Consider the following 24338-nt stretch of genomic DNA (forward strand, 5'->3'; position numbering starts at 1 on the left):
TTAACATGCAAATGCAAATCTATCTCATGTATATTCATTATGGATATTAAGGGTGTGCATTCGTTTTCGCCGTATTGGCGATCAGCAACGTATATTGCACTATTCGTAGTATTCGTGGGGAAGCGAAACATATCGCGATTCCCCACGAATACACGAATCTTTGCCAAATTATACGGCCACCTAAATAAAAATTTAAACAAACCCCCCACTCTCCTGAACCCCCCCACAAGACTTACCAAAACTCCCTGGTGGTCCAGCGGGGGGTCCGGGAGCCATCCCTTCCACTCACACCCTCGGTGCCGGTTTCATCATGGCGCCAATAGCCTTTGTCACAGGGGCTACCGGTGCCATTGGTCAGCCCTTGTCACATGGCCATCGGCGCCATCTTGTGCTGCTACCATGTGACAGGGGCTGACCAATGGCACCGGTAGCCCCTGTGACAAAGGCTATCAGCGCCATGATGAAACCGGCACCGAGGGTGTGAGAGTGCAGGGGATGGCTCCCGGACTCCCCGCTGGACCACCAGAGATTTTGGTAAGTCTTGGGGGGATCAGGAGGGTGGGGGGTTGTAGTTAATTTTAATTTTAGCTGGGACACGAATAGAAATCGTCGTATTAACGCATCGGGGCGCCATACGGCCAAATGCAAGGTATCTGCTCCCTGACGAATCCGAATCACGAATGCAACGGATGGCGTCCCTCTGCACATCCCTAATGGATATTCTGAAAGCCAGGCCCATTTGTGACTCTTGAGAATCAGAGTTGGCCACTCTTAAACTAGGGTGTTTTGGCTCTAACAGGAAAAAAAAAAAAGAAAAAATCAAAAGGAAAGAAAGAAAAAGAATCAAAAGGAAATTCAAAAAAGAAAATCCCTTCTTCTGTCCTGATTCTATTTGATATACTACAATTAATATAACAAAATTATATAACAAAATAATTAATTTAAAATTAAACAATTCTGTAATGGAAAAACAAGCAATAATACATTTCTTAAGACCAAAAATATTATAGTAAATTTTATGTATTTTAATGTACCCGACCTCTTCAAAGTTTGGGGCAGGTACATTTGACATTGAGCCCATCAGACAACAACATGATGACATATAGTAGACAAAGAACAAAGCACATTAGAACATATACAGACACATTAAAATTGAGCCTGAAATATAATAATACATTAACTGAACTTCAAAGCTACCATAAGGATCTCACATAATATCATCCTGATGAAAGGTTTGCCATGTTTATGTTTTACCCCTTTGTGAAATTTAGAATAATCTCTATATCTCAGTTCACCCAGTAAAGCATTCCAAAGGCAGGAGGCTAAATAACTAAAAGAGGCGTGATGGGTATCTTCCAATCATCTTGAATGGTATAGGAACAGCAAGTAAGTTGAGTTGAACACAAAGGTCCATCGGATTGTATGAAATTAATGAATCAGATAAATAACTAGGAGAACCCTTATAAAGAGACTTAAAAACTAAAGATAAAATGTTAAACTTCATTCTACATGATACTGACAACCGATGAAACCTTATAAACAAAGGGCACTGCTTGTGCCACTTTGTACGCATTCATGCTACTCTTTGGGCCGGATTTTAAAAGGGTTACGCGCATAAGGTACGCACGTAACCCTTTTAAAACGCCCCTGCACGCGCCGAGCCTATATTGCATAGGCTTCCGGCGCGCGCAAAGCCCCGGATGCGCGTAAGTCCCAGGGCTTTCTTGGGGTGGGGTGTCGGGGGTGTGACGTGGTCAGTGCATCATCGAGGGCGTGTCGGGGGCGTGACATGGTTGGCGCGTCATTCGGGGGCAGTGCCGTGGGTGTGGTTTCGGCCCGGGGGCGTTCCGGGAGCGTGGCCGCGGCCTCCGGACCAGCCCCCGCACCGGAACATGGTGCACGGCAGCCGGCCCGGCGCGCGCAAAGTTATGCCGGCCCGGCGCGCGCAAAGTTACGCCTTCCTCGAGCAGGCATAACTTGTGCGACAGAGGTAAGGGGGGTTTAGATAGGGCCGGGGTGGTGGGTTAGATAGGGGAAGGTGGGGGGAGGTGGAAGGAAAGTTCCCTCCGAGGCTGCTCCGATTTCCCTTGCGCGCCGACCCCGGATTTTATAAGATACGCGCGTATCTTATAAAATCCGGCGTACTATTCTTCGTGCCTCGTGCGCGAACAAAAGTACGCGCGCGCGCTGTGTTTTAAAATGTACCCCTCAGAGTTTTAGGGTTCTGTTACATCTGCTGCTCATGCCTGCCAGCAAGTTTCATAAAACTTGATGGCAAAACCCCAAAGTTAAAGTAAAAAATAGGATGCATTGCTTCCTGCTTTGACTTTAATGGAAATTGAATGAAACAAATGAGCTTCTGTTCCAAACTGAAAGAAACAAAAAAACCCGAACTCTGCTCTGAATAAAAAACATTTTCCATGTACAATCCCTAGTAATGGTGTTGGGTCCGTTTAGCTACAATAAACAAAATACTATCAAAATTGGCATAATCACTGAAGGGAGGACATTAAGTAAAAATACTGTCCAAGCATTTAGTGTTAAAAAAAGAGAATAGAATAAAATGAGGAAATTAGTTGGAAAAACAGGAGTGGTTACAAAGTTTAAAAGTTTGCAAAAGCCATGAACCTTGTTTAAAAATACCATACTAGGAGCCCGGATAAAATGTAGTCCATGCACTGAAAAAGGTCGAAGGAAGACCTAACAACTACCAGTATGGATAAGTGATGAGGTGCAAGAAGCAATTAAAATCAAAAGACACCTTTCAGAAAATGGAAGGTAGATCTAAATGAAGAAAACAGAAAAGTGCATAAGCACTGGCAAGTTAGATATAAAATATTAATGATAGGCCAAGAAATAATTTGAAAAATAATATGTGCCTATAACGTGTAACAGCCTGAAGTATGTGTAATTCAGTTTTCAGTGAAAAGAATGTGAGAATATGGTTATTAGAAAAATGAGAATAATGTGAGTAGAGTAATTGCTATATTCTTTCATTAATGTCAACTGACGAATAATAAATAACTTGATCTAGGGACATAGATACCATTATTTGGTAGTATTTTTCCATCAGTTTCTGTGAAACTAAAAATTTTTGTCTGACGTGTGTGTTTATTATTGTTTTTATTATGCATGTATTTTTGTTCATTGCCTAGGCCTATTGGGGTAGATTTTAAAAAATAGCGCGATCGCGTACTTTTGTTTGCGCACCAGGCGCAAACAAAAGTATGCTGGATTTTATAAGATACGCACGTAGCCGCGCGTACCTTATAAAATCCGGGATCAGCGCGCGCAAGGCTGCCAATTTTGGGCAGCCTGCGCGCGCCGAGCCGCGCAGCCTGCCTCCGTTTTCTCCAAGGCCGCTCCGAAATCAGAGCGGCCTCGGAGGGAACTTTCTTTCGCCCTCCCCTCACCTTCTCCTCCCTTCCCCTACCTAACCCACCCCCCCGGCCCTATGTAAACCCCCCCCCTACCTTTATGCATGGATTTACGCCTGCCGGGGGCAGGCGTAAATCCGTGCGCGCCAGCGGGCTGCTGGCGCACCAAGACCCGACCTGGGGGCTGTTCCGGAGGGCGCGGCCACGCCCCCGGGCCAAAACCACGCCCCCGGGCCCGCCCCCCAAACGCCGCGCCACGCCCCTGAAACGCCGTGTCATTTGGCGACGCCCCCGGCATGCCCCCTTAAAAAAGCCCCGGGACATACGCGCGTCCCGGGGCTCTGCACACGCCGGCGGCCTATACAAAATAGGCGTGCCGGCGCGCGAGGGCCCCACTCGCGTAAATCCGGCCGGATTTACGCGAGCGGGGCATTTAAAATCCGCCCGATTCTGTGTTAGGCGATCAATAAATTTTAATAAATCGAAATGAAATGAATATGCCATACAAGTAAAAACTAAGAATAAAACCTGTTTCAAGAACATTCAAAACAAGAAGTATTTGAAGGAGTTATTTGGTACACTAGATGACCAAAGGAATAATAATAGATGTAGTCAGGGAAGACAAAGCCATAGTAGAAAAACTCCACATCCAAAGGGCTTTTTCTGGTTAACTGTGGGAGTCATCTGGACAAACCCCATTTTCTGAATTTCCCATCACTCACAAGGCTTCTGACTTATCTAGGTATATTCAGCTAAACTTTATTTGGCTAAGTTAGAGACATTCCAGGGGCATTTTGGGGTGGAGCTGTTAGCCAAATAAAGGCCTGATTCATCAAGGTACTTTCCCATAAACACAGAATGGGAGAAAAGCCTTAGTGAATCAGGCAGTAAGTTCACTAAATAACTCAGATATTCAAAGTTAGCCGATTAACTCAGAAATTCAGAGTTATCTGGGTAACTTTATCATGTAGAGAGTAGTCTTAAAGTCCATTAAGTAGGTTTGTCCAGGTATAATCAGTGGAGTGCTTAATCAGCAGCCTTCCACTGAATATCCAGAAGAACTTATTCAGCTAACTTTAAATGGATAACTTGCCTACTCACTTAAGCCCGAATTTTAAAAAGCCTGTGCATGTAAAATCTGGGGGATACGCATCGAGCACATTTAGAAAGGGCCTGGCCATGTGAGTTTCTCCTGTTAGGTAGAAGTGCTGGGCCATAAAAAAGGGGTGGGCATGGCAGCAGGGTCTGGGCTGGGAGGGGCACGGGCCGACTGGGACAGCGGCTATTAGGCCCTATCCTGGGGAAGCATGCGCCGGCAGCCGGCCAACGCGCTAAAGCTACTTGTGCTCGGAATGAGCAGTAAGTAATAAAACAAAAACATCTGGGCTAGCTAGGAAGGGGTTAGGGGTCGGGGAGGAAAGGAGAGGGGAAAAGGTAGGGGGGATAGAAAAGTTCCCAACAGTCCACTCTTTAATTGGAGCGGACTGGGAGGGAACTGGGAAAACCCTACTCGCTTCACCGTACGTATTTTTTAAAAATCCCTCCCCACCCACCTGCACATGCATGCCCGGACATTAAAATCCGGCATGCATACGTACACCAACGTGCACATGTTATATAAAATAGCCGCGTCTCTGTGTGTGTGTGCCAGGAACCGCATGCACGCTTTTGAAAATCGACCCCTACTGAATATTGACTCCCTAAATAGCATATGCATTTGTTTGAATCAAAGTGTAAAATGTGATGAATGAGCCCTTGTTTGTTTCATTTCAAATAACCTGAAAAGTTTTAAAAAATAAGCACATTTTAACAAGTTTTCATTTTTGGAAAATAGTGCCCCCTATTTGCAAATAGGTGCATTATTAGACAGTAACTTGTAAACAGGCATGAAGGTGTACATGTGCGTGTGTTTCCCGGCTTGTGTCTAGAGATGCATCCATTTTATAACATACACGCGAATATGCACGCATGTTATAAAATAGTCTGGATATGTGTACATGTGCGCCCAATTTTAAATGAGTGCGCTCATGAGCGCAAAAATCACGCATCTAAGTCGTACGTGGGGGAAATTTACAAGGGACGTGCACCGATGCTATTTTCCATTTTCCCAGTTCACCCAGTTTAGGGATAGGTCTTGTAAACTCCCCTAATTTAATTGTCTTCCTTCCCCTTGTTAGCCCTGACCCTTAAAACCCCACTGACTTTTCTAAATGTTTTTGTTTTAAAAGTTACACACCATCCATAGCAGAGGTAAATTTATACGCCAGGAGACACATAAATATTTACACACACATTTCTTGGCCAGGCCCTGGTTATGGACACCGTGACCCTATTTATGATATGCTGCAAAGGTGGAGTTTATTTTCAGTTTATTGAACTGTGAGACCATAGATGCGCCGATGAGCGAAAGTGCTCTGGCCTATCCGTTAGTTGCCAGAAGTTGGGGAAATGTGTTATTTATACTGCATTTCAATTACTCATTGACCCGGAACTCCCTCACATTATTTTTTCTTTTTCTTTGAAACAGGGATGTAATCTCCATAGTAGCGCTGTTGTGCTATCAATACATTGATGTATATTTACTTAGATTACAATGGCCTGTTCTACTTGCTATGCACAGGCTGATTGTTTCAAGTTGAAATCTTGCACCAATTGTTTTTTCTTTGTACATTCTATTTTGGACTCCACATTTTGCTTAGTTTGGACATTGACATTTATTTCTTTGGTTTTGCGTAGGTTTATTGGATAAGTTAGTGCTCAATAGTTTGGGGCTCTTGCTCAGGTCTTGGGTACCACGCTCTCTTAGACTGGCTTGTTGGGGTTTTTCTTGCAACTATCTTCGATTTTGGAAGTGGTTATTTGTGCATGATTATGCTGTGGCACTTGATAGCTCCTGGTTTGGGGATGGGTATAAGAGAGTTGTGGGGGTGCGAAAGTGTTTTATTTTCAAATATTTGTGGTATTTTACTTCTGTATTTGGGGATGATGGGCAGGTGGGTTGTGGTGTTTTTTTGGGATTTTTGGGGTTTAGGGCACATTAGTTTGTCTACTCAAGTGGTGGTGTTGTGGATAAGATGCAGACCCCAGAGTTTTGCTTTCTAAGTTCTTTAGTTTTATATTTGACCTTAATTGTTTTGATTATTGATGCTCACGTAGTATCTCTCAATGTTAGGGGTATTGCTACTCCCTTTAAGAGAACATGTTTCAGTTTCTCAAACAATAGGAAGCAGGGATCCCATGATTACAGGAAATTCATAAATTTAAACAATAGCATGAAAAACTGTGTAGGGGAAAGGTTGAGAGTTTGTATGGAGCTTTATATTCTAAGAAAATCAGAATGGTTTGTAATTTAATACATAAAGATCTCCCTTATCAAGTTCAACAGTCATATTGTGATTCTGAAAGGTGATATATCATTTTAGAGGGATACCATTTTGACCAACCCCTGATACAGGTTAATCTCTATAGTCCTAATAGCAGGCAGAATGATTTTTATAGGAAGCTTAAGTTCAGTTCAGTACAAGGGGATTGTGTAGATCCATAGCTACTGATGCCAGTAATAGTGGCTATTCCCTAAGTCAACTTGACTAATAGCAGTTTGTGGATGTTTCCTTCAGGAACTTGTCCAAACATTTTTTAAACCCAGTGAAGCTACATCCTCTGGTAATGTATTCCAGAAGTTAATTGTGCTTTGAGTAGAAAATAATTTTATCCAATTTGTGTTAAATGTGCTACTTGCTAACCTCATGGAGTTCCTCCTAGTCCCTATTATCTGAATGAGTAAATAACTGATTAATATTAACCTTTTCTAGTCCTTTCATGATTTTAAAGACCTCCATCATATCCCCCCTCAGCCATCTCTTCTCCAAGCTGAACAGCCCTAATCTCTTTAGCCCTTCCTCATATGGGAGCCATTCCATCCCCTTTATCATTTTGGTTGTCCTTCTCTGTACCCTCTCCAGCACATCTACTGTATATCTTTTTTGAGATGCAGCGACAAGAGTTGAACAAAGTACTCAAAGTGCAGTTTCATCATGGAGTGATACAGAGGCATTATGACATTCTCTGTTTTATTCACCATTCCCTTCTTAATAATTCCTAACATTCTGTTTGATTTTTTTTAACACCTGCAGCACACTGAGCTGATGATTCCAATGTATTGTCCACTATAATACCTAGATCTTTTTCCTGGGTAGTAACTCCTAACATGAAACCTAACATCTTGTAACTACAGTTAGGTAATTTCTCCCTATATATATGCACTTGTCCACATTACATTTCAATTGCCATTTGGATGCCCAATTTTCCAGCCTCGCAAGGTCCTCCTGTAATTTATCACAATCCACTTCTTATTTAACTACTCTGAATAAATTTGTGTCATCTGCAGAGTTGATCACCTCACTTATCGTTCCCCTTTCCAGATCATTTATAAATATATTGAAAAGCACCAGTTCAAGTACAGATCCCTGAGGCACTCCAGTGTTAATCTTTTTCTACTGAGCAAACAGCCCATGAAATCCTATTCTCAATTTCCTGTCTTTTAACCATTTTGCAATCCACAAAAGTACATCACCTCCTATCCCATGACTTTTTAATTACCTTAGATGGCACTCATGGGGGACTTTATCAAAGTCTTCTGAAAATACAAATATATCACACCTATTGGCTCACCTTTATCCACATTTATTAACCTCTTCAAAAAATACAGCAGATTTGTGAGGCAAGACTTCCCTTGGGTAAATCCATACATGGCTGTGTCCCATTAATCCATGTCTATCTATATGGTTTGTGATTTTGTTCTTTAGAATAGATTTCATGATTTTTACCAGCACTGAAGTCAGGTTCACCAGTCTATAGTTTCCCAGATTACTCCTGGAGCCCTTTTTAAATATCGGGATTACATTGGTCACCTTCCAGGCTTCATGTCAAATGGACAATTTTGATGATAGGTTACAAATTACTAGTAATAGATCTGAAATTTCATTTTTTAATTTTGGGAGTACACATTTTATTTTGCTCAACATAATTTGTACAGCAGGTTAGACTTTATGTGTGATCCAAGTTTGCTTCTTTTGGTCTATGATTGTGATATTCTGTCATGCACACTTTTGGATCACCATGCTCTCTCTATCACATTCTATACTCATCAGGGACATTGATCTTCAAGGCCATAGAGACTTAATGTCTCTCTTTCGGGTAAAAAGGACTTCCGTAAACTTGTGTCAGAATCCATTACTGAATTTAAGGTCTGCTTGGAATTGGATTTAGACAACAACCAACGAAGATCCCAACTTTTAAGATCTGGGCACAGAGCAGCAATTACTAACCTTCACAGAAGGCAAGGGATTAATACCCTAAACCAATTAGCCTTGATGCAACTACAACATCACTCTCTGCTTTGACAGCGGAGGGCAGTGGGGGGTGTGTGAAGAGGAATTGGATTCAAATGACAACTAACACAGGCCCTACTTTTATGGTCTGGGGTACCGATATGCAGACATAAGGGAAAAAGGACAGGACTGCTTCTAAGGCCGAGTCCATAATCAAAGCAGCTCAAACAGCACTGTTTGACTTTTCAAGCAGGTTCATCACCTAGTAAAAATGTTGCTAGTGGTACAGTTTTTATGGGTTATCACAAGGCAGTTGCTAACCTTAAGAGAAACATGAGGGTAGTCTGCCCATAAGAAACAAGCTGGGAAGACTTGATGGATCATTTTGTCCTTTTCTGCCATCATTACTATGTTACTATATGCTATGTTAACCGATCTCCAAAATGTAATCCTACTCTTAGATGGGAAACTTTTAAGTGTGTGCTCCGAGGTAAGATCATATACTACACTAGTCATCTTAATAAAATGAGGAAAGTCTGGCAATCGGAGCCTGAATATCTTAGCTAATGTAACCCCAATATTAAAAAAGGGCCCCCGGGGACGATCCGGGAAACTACAGACCAGAGCCTGACTTCAGTGCCAGGAACAATAGTGGAAAGTGTTCTAAATATCAAAATCACAGAACATATAGAAAGACATGGTTTAATGGAATAAAGTCAGCATGGCTTTACCCAAGGCAAGTCTTGCCTCACAAATCTGCTTCACTTTTTTGAAGGAGTTAATAAACATGTGGATAAAGGTGAACCGGTAGATGTAGTGTACTTGGATTTTTAGAAGGCGTTTCACAAAGTTCCTCATGAGAGGCTTCTAGGAAAAGTAAAAAGTCATGGGATAGGTAGTGATGTCCTTTCGTGAATTGCAAACTGGCTAAAAGACAGGAAACAGAGAGTAGGATTAAATGGACAATTTTCTCAGTGGAAGGGAGTGGGCAGTGGAGTCCCTCAGGGATCTGTATTGGGACCCTTACTTTTCAATATATTTATAAATGATCTGGAAAGAAAAACGACGAGTGAGGTAATCAAATTTACAGATGATACAAAATTGTTCAGAGTAGTTAAATCACAAGCAGATTGTGGTAAATTGCAAGAAGAACTTGTGAGACTGGAAAATTGGGCATCGAAATGGCAGATGAAATTTAATGTGGATAAGTGCAAGGTGATGCATATAGGGAAAAATAACCCATGCTATAGTTACACAATGTTAGGTTCCATATTAGGTGCTACCACCTAAGAAAGAGATCTAGGCATCATAGTGGATAACACATTGGAATTGTCGGTTCAGTGTACTACGACAGTCAAAAAAACAAACAGAATGTTGGGAATTATTAGAAAGAGAATGGTGAATAAAACGGAAAATGTCATAATGCCTCTGTATCGCTCCATGGTGAGACTGCACTTTGAATACTGTGTACAATTCTGGTCGCCGCATCTCAAAAAAGATATAGTTGTGATGGAGAAGGTACAGAGAAGGGCATCCAAAAAGATAAGGGGGATGGAACAGCTCCCCTATGAGGAAAGACTAAAGAGGTTAGGACTTTTCAGCTTGGAGAAGAGACGGCTGAGGGGGGATATGATACAGGTCTTTAAAATCATGAGAGGTCTAGAACGGGTAGATGTGAATCGGTTATTTACTCTTTCAGATAATAGAAAGACTAGGGGGCACTCCATGAAGTTAGCATGCGGCACATTTAAAACTAATTGAAGAAAGTTCTTTTTCACTCAATGCACAATTAAACTCTGGAATTTTTTGCCAGAGGATGTGGTTAGTGCAGTTAGTGTAGCTGTGTTTAAAAAAGGATTGGATAAGTTCTTGGAGGAGAAGTCCATTACCTGCTATTAATTAAATTGACTTAGAAAATAGCCACTGCTATTACTAGCAACAGTAACATGGAATAAACTTAGTTTTTGGGTACTTGCCAGGTTTTTATGGCCTGGATTGCTACTGCTGGAAACAGGATGCTGGGCTTGATGGACCCTTGGTCTGACCCAGTATGGCATGTTCTTATATTCTTATGTTCTTATCAAAAAGCAGAAACACCATCACCAAAACTAATGGGTCCTTGTCAGCATATGGTAGGCTTACCTTGGCCAAAGGTAAGCCTACCATATGCTAACATTGAAAGGGTCAAGTGATTTACTAAATAAAAATATTATGAATACAGGGAAGAGTGGCATCGCTTTTGGTTACAGCAATGAAAGCGTGCATTGATAGCTATATCATATATGAGATTAGGGACTCAGAAAGTTCCTCCCTACAGACATTACGGTAATTCTGCTCTTCCCATTTTTTGCAATTATATAGTCCTATATCAGGAGTTGCGACGCTTGATGATATTTCAGATCCCCTCAAGTTGCCTGACCTTCCTGAAGCTGACCTGAACCGGTTGAGGGCCCCTATTATGGTTAGCAAGGTTTGCCAAGCTATTACATTTTGGCTTCTGGTAAGAGCCCATGCCCAGACAGGTTTTCATTGGATTTCTATAAATTTTATCAAGATTTTCTTGCTCCAGTGTTCTGTGAAATGTTTAATTATTTGTGGGAACTCAATGACAGTAAATTTTAAACAGCCATGCAGGCGCACATGTACCCGCGTATGACGGCTTGCATGATTGGACATGGCTATTTCATAACATGCACGTTTATGTTATAAAATCGGCTCTACATGCGTACTGTGCGTGCAATTTTATATGGACATGCACATGTGCGTGGAAATGCCACCTTTTGCAAGGCACATGTGCCAACGCAAATACCTGTTTCCCCGTTCATTCCCAGTTCACCTTGGTAAAGGATAGAACTTCCTAACTCCCCTAGCTAGATAGCCTTCACTTGATCTGTACCTCATATAGGCTCATCTCATTGATTAATGATTAATTGATTAATATCTAAGGTCAGAGAACATCAACCTGGTGCAGCAGGAAGTGATACAGTAGCAAAGACTTCCAGGTAATGCATTGTCCTCTCGCACCGAGGATGTGTTTCCCAGGTCCTCTGTTCAGGAGGGAAGGATTAGGTAGACTGTCATAGTTGGTGATTTGATTGTTAGGAATGTAGATTCCCAGGTGGCTGGTGGGTACAAGGATCACCTGGTAACATGCCTGACTGGTGCGAAGGTGATGGACCTCACACATCATGTAGATAGGATTTTAGGTAGTGCTGGGGAGGAGCCAGCTGTTGTGGTACATGTGGGTACCAACGACATAGGAAAATGAGGGAGGGAGGTTCTGGAAGCCAAATGTAGGCTCTTAGGTAGAAAGCTAAAATCCAAAACCTCCAGGGTAGCATTCCCTGAAATGCTTCCTTTTGCACGCACAGGTCCCCAGAGGCAGGCAGAGCTCCAGAGTCTCAATAAGTGGAAAAGATGGTGGTGCAAGGAAGAGGGATTCAGTTTTGTAAGGAACTGGGGAATCTTTGGAAAAGGGGGAAGTTTTTCTGACGGGATGTGCTCCACCTTAACCAGGGTAGAACCAGGCTGCTGGTGCTAACCTATAAAAAGGAGATTGTTGCAGGAGCGCTAGGGAGCGGTCCCAATTTCGGAGAGGATAGTGTGCCCTTGGACCACGGCACGACTTCAGAGGAGCTCCGAGGAAGTGCTGAGGAATCCAAGGTGTGTCCAAGCATGGGCAGACAGGCTGATGACCAGGAGCTCTGACCTCTTCCAAACCTGAACGGATCAGAAGAGACCCAACAATGCAATGCTGGTCTCTGGGGTAGCCCTCCGGCGACTCGATAGCCCTTTCGGACCTGCCGCCTGGAAACAGCAGATGCGACAGGATGGACAGAGGTCAAGGACAGGCGATGGTACTGAAACAAGATGAAGACACTAGACGACATGGTCAGATGAAGGTACTTTGAGACATGGTCGGACGAGAACACTAGGCAAGAAGGCGAGGCTGAGGCAAGGTTGAGGAGAAGAACATCAGATACATCGACGAGGACACTTGATGAGTGGAAAGACGACAGCAGAGTTAAAACTCAGCATGAAGAGGAATCTGGGCAACACGCAAAAGCAGCCTCTAACCTGGACAGAGCTTCAGTGACCCCTGCATGATCAACGCACCTGACAGGTCAACCAAAAGAAGATGAAACTTCAGACCCGGCATGGAAAATGCACCAGGTCATCCCAAATCTTAACAGAGGACGTCAGCCTGCTAGGAGTCGAATCCATAACCAGGACATCAGAGGACAAGGCTTCCCAGGAGAGGAACAGGAAGGAATGAACACCTGGAGGTAGAGCATCTGAAGACGAGGACGTCAGGGGCATGTGAAGATGAGAACAGACGAGGACACAGGAGAGAAGATACTCCCATCTTCTATGAAGGAACCAAACATCCAAGACTTCCTTCACTTGATAGATGACGCCTTGTTCTGCTGCTGGTTTAGAGGGGTCCGGAGGTTTATCATGGAAGACCGAGAGAATCAAAGGCTTGAGTAAGTACACATGGAAGACGTTGTGGATCTTTAAAGTGGATGGAAGGTGTAGACAGTAGGAGACTGTCTACACCTGCTATGGCTATGGCAAATGGACCGATATACCTGGCAGCCAAGCTCACGGAGGGAATCTGCAACCGAATGTTCTTGGTGCTCAACCACACCTTATCTCCAGGGTGAAATACAGGAGCAGGACGTTGCAGTTTGCTGCTACCTCAAAGAAACATGCAGACAGTCTGCTGTAATTTCTCCTGAGTGGACTTCCAAAGGTCATGTAGCTGTCAGGCTGTGAGTTGCGCTGCAGGAGACGGAACCATGAGAGGCAAGGGCAAGGGAGGTCTGAGTTGTTTCCCATAGACCAAGTGGAAAGGGGACCTATTGGTGGCAGAATGTCGATGGAAGTTATAAGAAAATTCTGCCCATGGCAGTAGAGCCACCCAGTCGTTTTGTGGGTTCCCGACAAAGGCTCGAAGGTATGCTTTCACGGTTTGGTTCGTGCACTCTACTTGTCCTTTGCCTTGTGGGTAAAAGGCCTTGGTGAAGTCTAGCTGGACCCCGAATTTCTTGCAGAGTGCTCTCCAATATTTGGCCGAGAACTGCGGACCTCTGTCCAAAGTGACATGGAGGGGGAGTCCGTGTAGACGAAAGATATGCTGAGTAAAGAGTTGCGCAAGTTCAGGCGCGGTCGGTAATTTGGCTAGAGGCACAAAGTGAGCCATTTTCAAAAATCTGTCAATCGTGACCTATATCACGGTTTTTTCCTCCGACGGGGGCGTCCATTATGAAATCCATGGAGAGATGGCTCAGTTGGAATGGGCAATGGTTGGCGGAGCCCCCAGGTGCAGCCGGGCAGGGGTTTTTGTCGAGCACAGGTAGGACAAGAATTAACATACAGATGTACATCTTTCTTTACTTGAGGCCACCAATAGTATTTGGTCAACAGTTCTAAAGTCCGGGCGACTCCAGAATGACCTGCGGTTAAAGAGTCATGAGCCCACAACAATACTTTTGTGTGCAGGTGAGCAGGCACTACCGTCTTGCCTAGGGGTACTACCTCTGAAGCTGCAAGGAGGACCTTGTCAGGGTCTAAGATGTATTGAGGCGGATTGGGAGTATCTTCAGTTTCTGCAGTGCAAGAGAGGGCATCTGCCAAAACATTCTTACATGCTTGTCTGTAGCGGAGGAGAAAGTTGAACCGGCTGAAAAATAGAGACCAGCAAGCTTGCCGGGGGTTGAGGCATTGGGCCTGGCACAGAAACTCTAAGTTCTTGTGATCTGTATGAACTATTACAGGATGTTGGGCCCCTTCAAGTCACTGACGCCACTCTTCAAATGCCAGCTTAATGGCCAACAGCTCCTTGACCTGATACCGTAGTTCTTCTCGGCAGGTGAGAACTTCCGAGAGAAGTAGGAGCATGGCAAGGATTTACCTCTAACTGGATACTTGGCTTAGGACCGCTCCTACCGCAATGTTGGATGCATCCACCTCTACGATAAACTGACGTTGTGGATCTGGGTGATGGAGACATACGTCCCGAAGGAAGGCTCTCTTTAGCTCCTGGAAGGCGTCATGCACCGCCTGACACCAATTTCTGGCATCTGCTCCTTTTTTGGTAAGAGAAGTGAGTGGAGCGACTATCTGGGAGTAATGCAGTATAAACTGGCGGTAGAAGTTGGCGAAGCCTAAGAAGCATTGAAGGGCCTTCACCCCCATTGGGCGAGGCCAATCCTTAATAGCCGCTACTTTATCTGGATCCATATGGAAACCAGTGGAGGATACAATGTACCCAAGGAATGGCAGGGATTCCTGCTGGAACTAGCACTTCTCCAGTCTGGCAAAGAGACGGTTGTCTCATAGTTTTTGTAACACTTGTCGAACGTGCAAGCAGTACTTGGCCAGATCCTTGGAGTAAATCAGGACATCATCTAGATATATGATGACCGAAGTATGCAACATATCCCTCAACACCTCATTCATAAGGTTTTGAAAAACTGCCGGGGCATTACACAAGCCGAAGGGCATGACCAGATATTCAGAATGTCCGTCTCTCATGTTGAAGGCGGTTTTCCTCTCATTGCTGGGTCGTATCCTTACCAGGTTGTACGCACCCCGAAGATCCAATTTGGAGAAAATCTGGGCTCCTTGCAGTCGGTCTAGGAGTTCCGGAATCAGCGGCAAAGGATACCTGTCTCATCTCGTAATGGCCTTGAGGCCACAATAGTCGATACAGGGCCTGAGAGAGCCATCTTTCCTAGCTACAAAAAAGAACCCGGCTCCAGCCGGAGATTTGGAAGGTCAGATGAAGCCACGATCTAAGTTTTCTTGAATGTAGCTAGACATAGCCCGGGTCTCCTGAAGTGATAAAGGTTATACGCGCCCCCTGGGGGGGGGGGGTGGTACCTGGCATCAGGTCTATGGCGCAATCGAAGGACAGGTGTTCTGGGAGGAGCTCGGCTTTTTCCTTGGAAAAACATCCATGTAGTCCCGGTAGGGTTGGGGTATAGACACCGAGGTGGTCAAGAGCGGCACACAAGGCCGTGAGACTGTGGCCAGGCAGGAGTTAAAACAGGAAGGACTCCAAGATGCAATTTGAAGAGTATCCCCAGTGGATAATCGGGGAATGCTTCTCAAGCCAGGGCAGACCCAAAACAATCGGATGAATGGCTCTTTCCAATATAAGAAACAATATTTCTTCCATGTGCAGGAGGCCCGTGCGGAGAGTTAAGGGCTTGGTGGTGGTAGAAATACTCCCCGGGAGAGGGGTTCCCTGGATAGAAGAAACCCAGAGTGGCGGGTGAAGTGGCTGTATGGCTAGCTGTAATTGCTGGACAAGATCATAGAGAATAAAGTTCCCTCCAGCTCTGGAGTCCCCAACTGCTAATGTAGCGAAGGAACTGCCAGGGTATTCTAAAGTCACCGGTACGGTGCATTGGGGAGCGATATTCGCGTTTCCTAGGGTCAGCTCCCCGATGAGATCTAGAACCTGGTGTTTCTCGGCCGTTCCCCACATTGAGCCAAGAAGTGCCCCTTGTTGCCACAATATAAACAGAGGCATAGGGAGTGCCAGCGTCTTCTTTCCTCCTGAGAGAGGGGACCACGCCCCAACTGCATGGGTTCTGGCCCTTGGTTACCTGAAGGCTTCGGAGGGGATGCCATCAGCTGCGAAAATGCGAGTGCTAAGTTAGTCGGTCTTTGGGTAGATCTCCCCTCATGGACGAGTAGTTGGAGTCGACGGTTGATCCTTCCTGCCAGGTCAATCATTCCATCTAAGTCATCGGGAGGGCCTCTTGCCGCTAGCTCGTCTTTGAGGCGTGGAGAGATAGACCTTCCACGAATATCCCGTGAAGGCTGTCCTCCCTCCAGTTTAGCTCAGTGGCCAAGGTGCAGAATTTAACCACGTATTCGGCTAGTGAACGGGCACCCTGGCGTAATCGTAGTAATTTCGTAACCGCCGTAGACTTGTGAGCGGGCTCATCAAAAATCTGTCTAAAGGTAGACACAAATTGTTCCAAGTCTCCCAGGATGGAATCCTTACGCTCCCATAACGGCGAGGCCCAGGCTAGGGCCCTGCCCTCCAACAGGGAAATGATATAGCTGGTTTTTACCAGAACTGACGGGAACTGTGATGGAAGCAGGGTGAAGCATACAAAGCATTGGTTGAGGAAGCCACAGCATTCTTTGGCCTCCCCCAAATACCTGGGCGGGGCTGGCAGCTGTGTGGAGGTCGCAGGTCCGAGGCTTGGCATCTGAACAGGAACAGGCGGTGTTACCGGTGGTGTAGCATCCAGACGAGTCTCTCTACTGTGGCCATCGGGACATCTAAGCAATGTTGCTGCTGTTGTAGCTGCTGAGCGATACCAGGAATGGCCTGGAGGCCAGCAAGGTCCGCCGGGTCCATGGCCTTGTAAACTGTTACAACCGTGGACCCTTGGGCCAGCTAGAAGGTGATGATGTAGTGCTGGGAGAAACTCACAGCAGAGGTGTAGCCGCGAGGCAGACTTGTAGAAGAGATCCAAAAGTTGAAGTAGAGATCTGAGGGAGTCTTCACCACTGGAAGCCCGTGATCCCCCTGGGAGGAACCCATGAGGAACTGAGCCACTTGGACTTAGGCGCGAAGAAGAAGTTGGAGCCAGAAGACCAACACTGGAGGCCCGTGGTCCCCCCGGGAGAAGCCCGTGAGGTCCCGAGCCGCTTGGACTTAGGAGTGGTCTCCGAAGAACGAAGAGAGGGAAGTACTCCAAATCAAGGCGGGCTGCAGAGATGCCAGAAGGAAGGTCAGACCAAGGGTCAGGGCAGGCAGCGGACAGCAGAAGCCAAGGACGAGCCAAAGTCAAGAACCAGGAAGATGATCTGAAATCAAAGTCAGGAGACAAGCCGGGGTCAGAAGCCAGGAAGACGCAGGAACGAAGACAAGACAGCAACTAAGCAACTCAGGAGAGTGGAACCTCGTTGCAAGGCAAAGGAGAAGACAGCCAAGCAGGTTTAAATACCGGCAGCATCTGAGGTCATCATGGAGGTGTAGCCGTCCTTTCCCACGCTGGTCCCTTTAAATTACAGAGTCCGTGCGCGTGCCTAAGGGGGCAGAACCTGCTGCCGAGCATCAGCGGCGTCTCAAGAAGGGAGGCCACGGGAAGGGCCTAGCAAGGCCCAGACGGAGCGCCGTGGTCCCTGGAGCGGCCTTGGGGTGAGTGAGGGGGCCGACCGTGGATCTCCACGGGCCAGACGGCAACAATATGATAATTCTAATCTTCTTTGCCTTTGATGTACAGTAGAGACCAAACACTGAAGCAATGTCGAATCGGCTACTTGTTTACATGAAAATATACTTTCGCTTCAAGATAAGTGACTTTTATATGCATAAAAATAATGACCAAAAAATATCTACAAAAGTGTGTAATTCATATGACCTATGATTATAACATAAGACAGTCTCTTTGAGACATTGTACACTCAGAACTAAGAGTGATTGTCAGCACCTGTGCTCCCACGCGCAGATTTTAAAATTTACCTTTTAGTTATTATGCTCCAGTTCTATGGAATTCCATTCCTTTAGAAGCTTGCTTAGAGACAAGTTACTTGTTATTCAGAAAGAATATTAGAACCTGGTTATTTACACAGGTTTTTGCATAGATGTTTTATTAAGTAAGTCATTTTAGGCTGTGGATCTTCCTAGGGTGGACAAAATATTTTTAATAAAGAATTTAATAAGGTCATTGCTATTCATATAACTTTTAGCTAATTTTCAAAAGAAAAGTACCTAGGGAGTTTCCCTTTAAAACTTTCCGACTTTAAGGTACTTGAGTACAAAGCATCTGCATACTTTGCAACTACTTTTGGGCAGATAACCATTCAGGGACAAAATAGAATATGTATAGTTGAAAATAGAAACACTGAAACTTGACAGCAGGTAAAGACTATATGTCCTATCTAATCTGCCCATCCATGACAACTCATCTCTACAATCTGTATCAATCCCTCAGAGATTCTTCTGTGCTTATCTCATGCTTTCTTAAATTCAGATACTGTCCTTGTGTCCACCACCTCCACTGGGATGCTCTTTTGGGCATTTACTACCCTTTTTGTAAAGCAAGATTTCCTTAGATTACTCTTGAGTCCATAGGAAAATTGCATCTTTCCTCCTAATTTTTGTTCCTGTAATACCACAGATCAGTCCAGACAAGTGGGTTTTGCATCCCTACCAGCAGATGGAGGCGGAGAACAAAAACTTTGAGGCACTACTACATATCTGCGAGTGCTACCTGCAGTCCCTCAGTATTGATCTGTACACAAGCCAAAGATTAGTCCCTAACAGGCAACTCAGGTTTGGAAACCTCTGAACTGGAGCCTCCTATACTTCCAGAGAACAAAACAGTCTGTTAACTGCTTAACTCAACATATTTACAATCTGCAAAAATCTTTGAAATATGGTTGACCAACTGTCAGGAAATTCAGTCTTTTGGTAAGAAACGGGACGGGTCTCTGGGCTATGTGGTATTAAAGGAATGAAAATTAGCAGGTAAGAAACAATTTTCTTTTCCTGTTCATACCCATAATCAGTCCAGACAAGTGGGATGTACCCAAGCACCCCTACACTGGGCGGGAACCCGAAAGACCCACTCTTAACACACTTTCACCAGAGGTCGCATCCTCCTGCGCCTGAACATCCAACCGGTAATGTTTGGTGAAAGTATGAAACGAGGACCACACTGCAGCCCTACATATCTCTTGGGGAGACACCAACTGACACTCCACCCAATAGGCAGCCTGCACTCTAGTCGAATGCTCCTTGAGGCCTGACGGAATTTCACAACTGTTACAAATTTAGGCCGAGCCAATGGTCTCCTTCAGCCATCTAGAAATGGTAGCCTTAGAAGCTTTTTTCCCTTTCTTTGCTCTACCGAACAACACAAAGAGATGATCCGACTGCCGAAAGCTATTAGTAACCTTCAAATAATGCAACAGAGTGTGACACACATCCAAAAGATGAAGATCTCTATCCTGCGTAGATTGTCTAGACCACTCTGGAAAAACTGGAAGTTCAACTGTCTGACTCACATGGAAAGAAGACACCATTTTCAGCAAGAAAGAGGGAACCATACATGTCACTCTGTCATCTGCAATACACAAAAAAGGATCCCAACAAGACAGCACCTGAAGCTCAGAAATCCACCTGGCTGAACATATGGCAACCAGAAAAACTGTCTTCAATGTCAAGTTCTTCAAAGAAGTTAATCTTAAAGGCTCAATAGGCACCCCACAGAGAACCCAAAAAATTAAGTTGGTTCCAATCCAGACACACTTTCTGAACCAGAGGCCACAAATGCTTAACCCCCTTTAGGAAGTGAACTACATCAGGATGAAAGGCCTAAAATCTTCCCCGCAATTTGCCCCTAAGACAATCCAAGGCCAAAACCTGAACACGGAGTGAACTATAGGCTAGGCCTTTGGACAAGCCCTGTTGCAGAAAGGACAAAATGTGAGAGACTCCTACTGAAAGCCTTTGTTGAAGACACCAGGACTCACTTTCCAAACCCTGACATAAGCCATAGACGTAGAAGGCCTCCTAGACTGGAGCATAATGGAGATTACTGGTTCTGAATATCCCTTCAGGTGCAACTGCTGCTTTTCAAAAACCAAGCTGTGAGATAAAAGTGATCCTCCCGATCTGAAAATATGGGTTCTTGTCACAGCAATCTTGGCAAGTGAGCCAACCAAAGAGGCCCGTTTGTCGCCAGATACACCAGATTCGTGAACCATGGATGTCACAGCTACTCTGGTGCCACCAGAACCACTGTCCCTGGGTACATCTCTGTGCACCACAAAACTCAACCAATGAGTTGCCAAGGAGGAAACACATACAGAGAACACCGGTTGGTCATGGACACACCAGAGCATCCAGCCCTACCAAACAGGACTCCCTTCTGTGTCTGCAAAATCTTGCTGTCTTTGCATTGGCCTTCATTGCCATGAGGACCAACCGAGGAACGCCCTATTGGGCACAAATGTGATTCCAGGCTTCCAGTGACAGTTCCCACTTGCTTGCTGAGGAAATCTGCCTGCACGTTGTCCACTCCCGCGATGTGTGATGCCACAGTCCCCTCGAGATGGTGTTCCATCCACACAAACAAAAGCTGCGTCTCCTGAGACATAGCGTGACTCTTCATCCCTCCTTAGCAGTTGATGATTGCCACCATTGTCACATTGTCCAAAAACACTTGAACCATCCACCCCTCGATCAAGGGCAGGAACACCTCCAGGGCCTCATTTCCAGGTGATTGGTTGACCAGGACGCCTCCGCCGCTGACCAAAGATCCTGGGCAGAATGACCAAGGCACACCACCCCCCAGGCCTTGAGGGTGATGACTGTGGTCACTACCACCCAATCCGTGGCCTCCAGGTCCATTCCCTTTTCCAGGTTGTGCCTTGAGAGCCACCACAAAAGATTGATCTTGGATTCTCCTAGAAGAAGTAATGGCAGCTGTTACTCCTTCAACAATGGATTCCAACTAGACAAAAGCACCTTTTGTAATGGATGCATGTGAGCAAAGGCCCATGGAACCAAATCCAATGTTGAGGCCATGGAACCCAGCACCGGTAAGTAATCCCAGACCTTTGGTACTGACAAGTGTAACAGGCACATAACCTTTACCTTCAACTCTGATAACCAGTCTGCTGTCAGAAACACTCTGCCTTTCTGGGTATCAAAGCAGACTCCTAGATACTCCAATGACTGAGAGGAAACCAGGTGGCTCTTTCCTGCATTGATCACCCAACCCAGAGAACTCAGGGTGATCATCACTCGCTGCACGGACCGACCGCAATCCTCCTCCATCTTTGCCCAAATAAGCTGATTGTCTAGATATGGATGTACTATGATCCCTTCTTGCCTCAAGGCTGCTGCCACTACCACCAGCACCTTTGTGAAGGTTCGGGGCGCCATAGTCAACCCGAAAGGAAGGGCTCAAAACTGGATGTGCTGACCCAGCACCATGAACTGCAGAAACTTCTGATGATCCTTTCGAATGGGAATATGGAGGTAAGTTTTGGTCAGGTCCAAGAACGCTAGGAACTCTAGTCTGCGGACTGCCACTATCACTGAACACAATGTCTCCATTGAAAAATGTGGAACCTGCAAGATTACATTTACCTTTTGCAAATCTAGAATGGACCAGAAAATGCCCTCCTTCTTGGGAACCACGCAACAAATGGAGTACCTCCCCTGACATTGCTCGCCTTGAGGGACTGGAACTATCACGTTCAATCTTAGTAACCTCTGTAGAGTCCCCTCTACTGCTCCCAGTTTGCTTCACGAAGAGCGGTCGGACTTCAGAAAGGCCTCTCTGACCAGGTGCGAAAATTGTAAGGCATAACCATCTTTTACTATCTCCAGAACCCACCTGTCCGAGGTATTCTTGACCACTCCTCGTAAAAGCGGGACAATCTGCCCCCTACCACTTCCACCAAGGAGTGGGTGAGCTTGGCTTCATTGCGAGGACTTTCCTGCTCTGGTCCCTTGACCAGCCCTGACTGGAGGACCTGCGAGAATCCTGAAAGGACTACTACTATCATCCCTGAAGCAGAGATTCCCCTTACCAGAACGAAACCTCCACGAATCCCAGGACCAGAATGGAAAGACCATCTTAATGCTCTTCTTATCCTCTGGCAAGTGGTTCCCTTTGGATTCCCCTAAAGACTTCATCAACTGATCCAGATCCTTGCAAAACAGAAGCTTTCTTTTAAAAGGAAGATAACACAGCTGGGACCAATTGCACAACCACAATAGCTTCTGTGCAGCCACCCCAAGACCATGCTCCTGGTGGACGTATGCACCAAATCATACAGCGCATCTGACACATCGGCCACTCCTACTTTCAAATACGTGGAATGCACAGGACTGAGCACCCCAGTAGAAGCCTGCTCTTACGCCTTTTTAAACCAGGAAAAGCAGGCATGCTGCATCATGCTGCCACATACTGCGGCCTGCAGTCTTAAGGCAGACACCTCAAACATGTGCTTCAGTTGAATCTCCAGCTTGCAGTCCTGAACATCTTTCAGAGTGGCCGAACCCACAACTGGGATCGTAGTCTTCTTAGTCACCACTGAAACTGCCGTAACCACCTTAGGAATCTTTAGGTGATTCAGTTTCTCCTCCATCAAAGGATAAAGCTTTGCCATAGCCCTATCAATCTTCAAGCCTGCTTCTGGGAAGTCGAACTCTCAGCTGATCACCTTCTGAATCTTCTTAGGCAATGGAAAGGCTCCGGAAGGACCACGCAGCCCATCCAGGACCAGATTCACTCCCTCACTGTCATACTCTTCCTGAGTAATCTTAACCCCCAATTCTTCCAACACCTGAGGGATGAGAGGATGCAGTTCATCCTTTTTAAACAGATGGACCACCCAAAGGTCATCCCCTTCTGTCACGGGACCCTCATCTGGAACAGTATCATCCTTGCTTGCATCAGGATCAGAATTCTGACGCCATCTGGGTCCACATCGGGGTCCACCCCCTGTGGCGAGGCAGGATTGTCCTGCTTCTCATCTGAGTCATCCAGATTCCTAGGGTCACTCTCAGCACCTGCATGCCACAACCCCCAGGTGCTTAAGCAGATTTCCAGAACCTCCGTCTGATGCCATCCTTGGCCTCTTGGAAGGGACACTTAACCGCCTCTCACTGGATCTATTCTCTCCTGCACCCTTCCTAGCCAGATAGGCTCTGTGCAACAGGAGGACAAACTCTGGAGAAACTCCTCTGGATCCTTGGTCCCCTGTGCAAGGAGACTGTCATCTGAACCCACTCCTGATCCTACTTATCCCCCTGTACCACAGGGGAGAGAGGAGGAGAGGAATCTCCGGACTCCCAATAGGGTGGAATCCCCTGGATGTGATCCTCCATGGGCATGACTGAAACAGCACCCCCCCCCCCCCCCCGAGACCACAGCCACAGCAGATTGGGAGGCCCTCCTCTCCTTTGAGCTGCCCAAGCATTTCCCTCCTCACCTGATGCACAGTTGGTGCAGAGGGAGCAGGAATTAAGCCGGGCCGACAAGATCCCGCATCCCTGCAAACCGTCATGTGCAGCTTAGGCGCCATCAGCCATGCGGATACCAAATGCAACATGGCCTGAGCACACTGACACTAAAGTAGGCCATACCACGTGGTTGCTGCGCTGAGCCGCGCACTTGCATCAGTCCGAGCAGCGTGTGGCAGGTTGTGGTGTACCGAGCGACACGCGACCAGACCTTGGCTCACACATAATATTTCCCCACTGGGGAAAATAATCAAGCTGCAGACTCTTCTACTTCTCCTTCCTGCAGGCCCCAGCAGCTCCTGCTGGCCGATTGCTCCGGACACTGAGCCACAGACTGAATCTCCCAGCCTAGGAATTCATGCTCTATGTTTCTCCTTTACTTTATCTTCTCTCTTTTTTAAAAATTGTTTCTAATGTTAATTTACAAGAACAAAAGGGTACTTCCCTGAGCAGCAGCTGGCAGGAGGAAACGTTGGAGGCAAAGAGGGAGCCAGCCCCCTGTCTATCAAGGCCTCCGGAAGCAGTGGGCTATGACAGATAGGATTTTCCAACTCTCCGGTTGCCCGGCTCAACCAGAGGGATGGCCCACAAAGGAACCTAGCATCTCAGGTA

General features: G+C 45.8%; 1 protein-coding gene across 1 annotated transcript in view; it reads right to left on the reverse strand.

The window, feature by feature from the left end:
- Positions 1–24338, reverse strand: part of LOC115093623 (sodium channel protein type 2 subunit alpha-like) — a 655694-nt gene that overhangs the window by 297003 nt on the left and 334353 nt on the right. The window lies entirely within an intron of this gene.

This window comes from Rhinatrema bivittatum, chromosome 6 (genome assembly GCF_901001135.1).
Source record: "Rhinatrema bivittatum chromosome 6, aRhiBiv1.1, whole genome shotgun sequence".
Lineage (NCBI taxonomy): Eukaryota > Metazoa > Chordata > Amphibia > Gymnophiona > Rhinatrematidae > Rhinatrema > Rhinatrema bivittatum.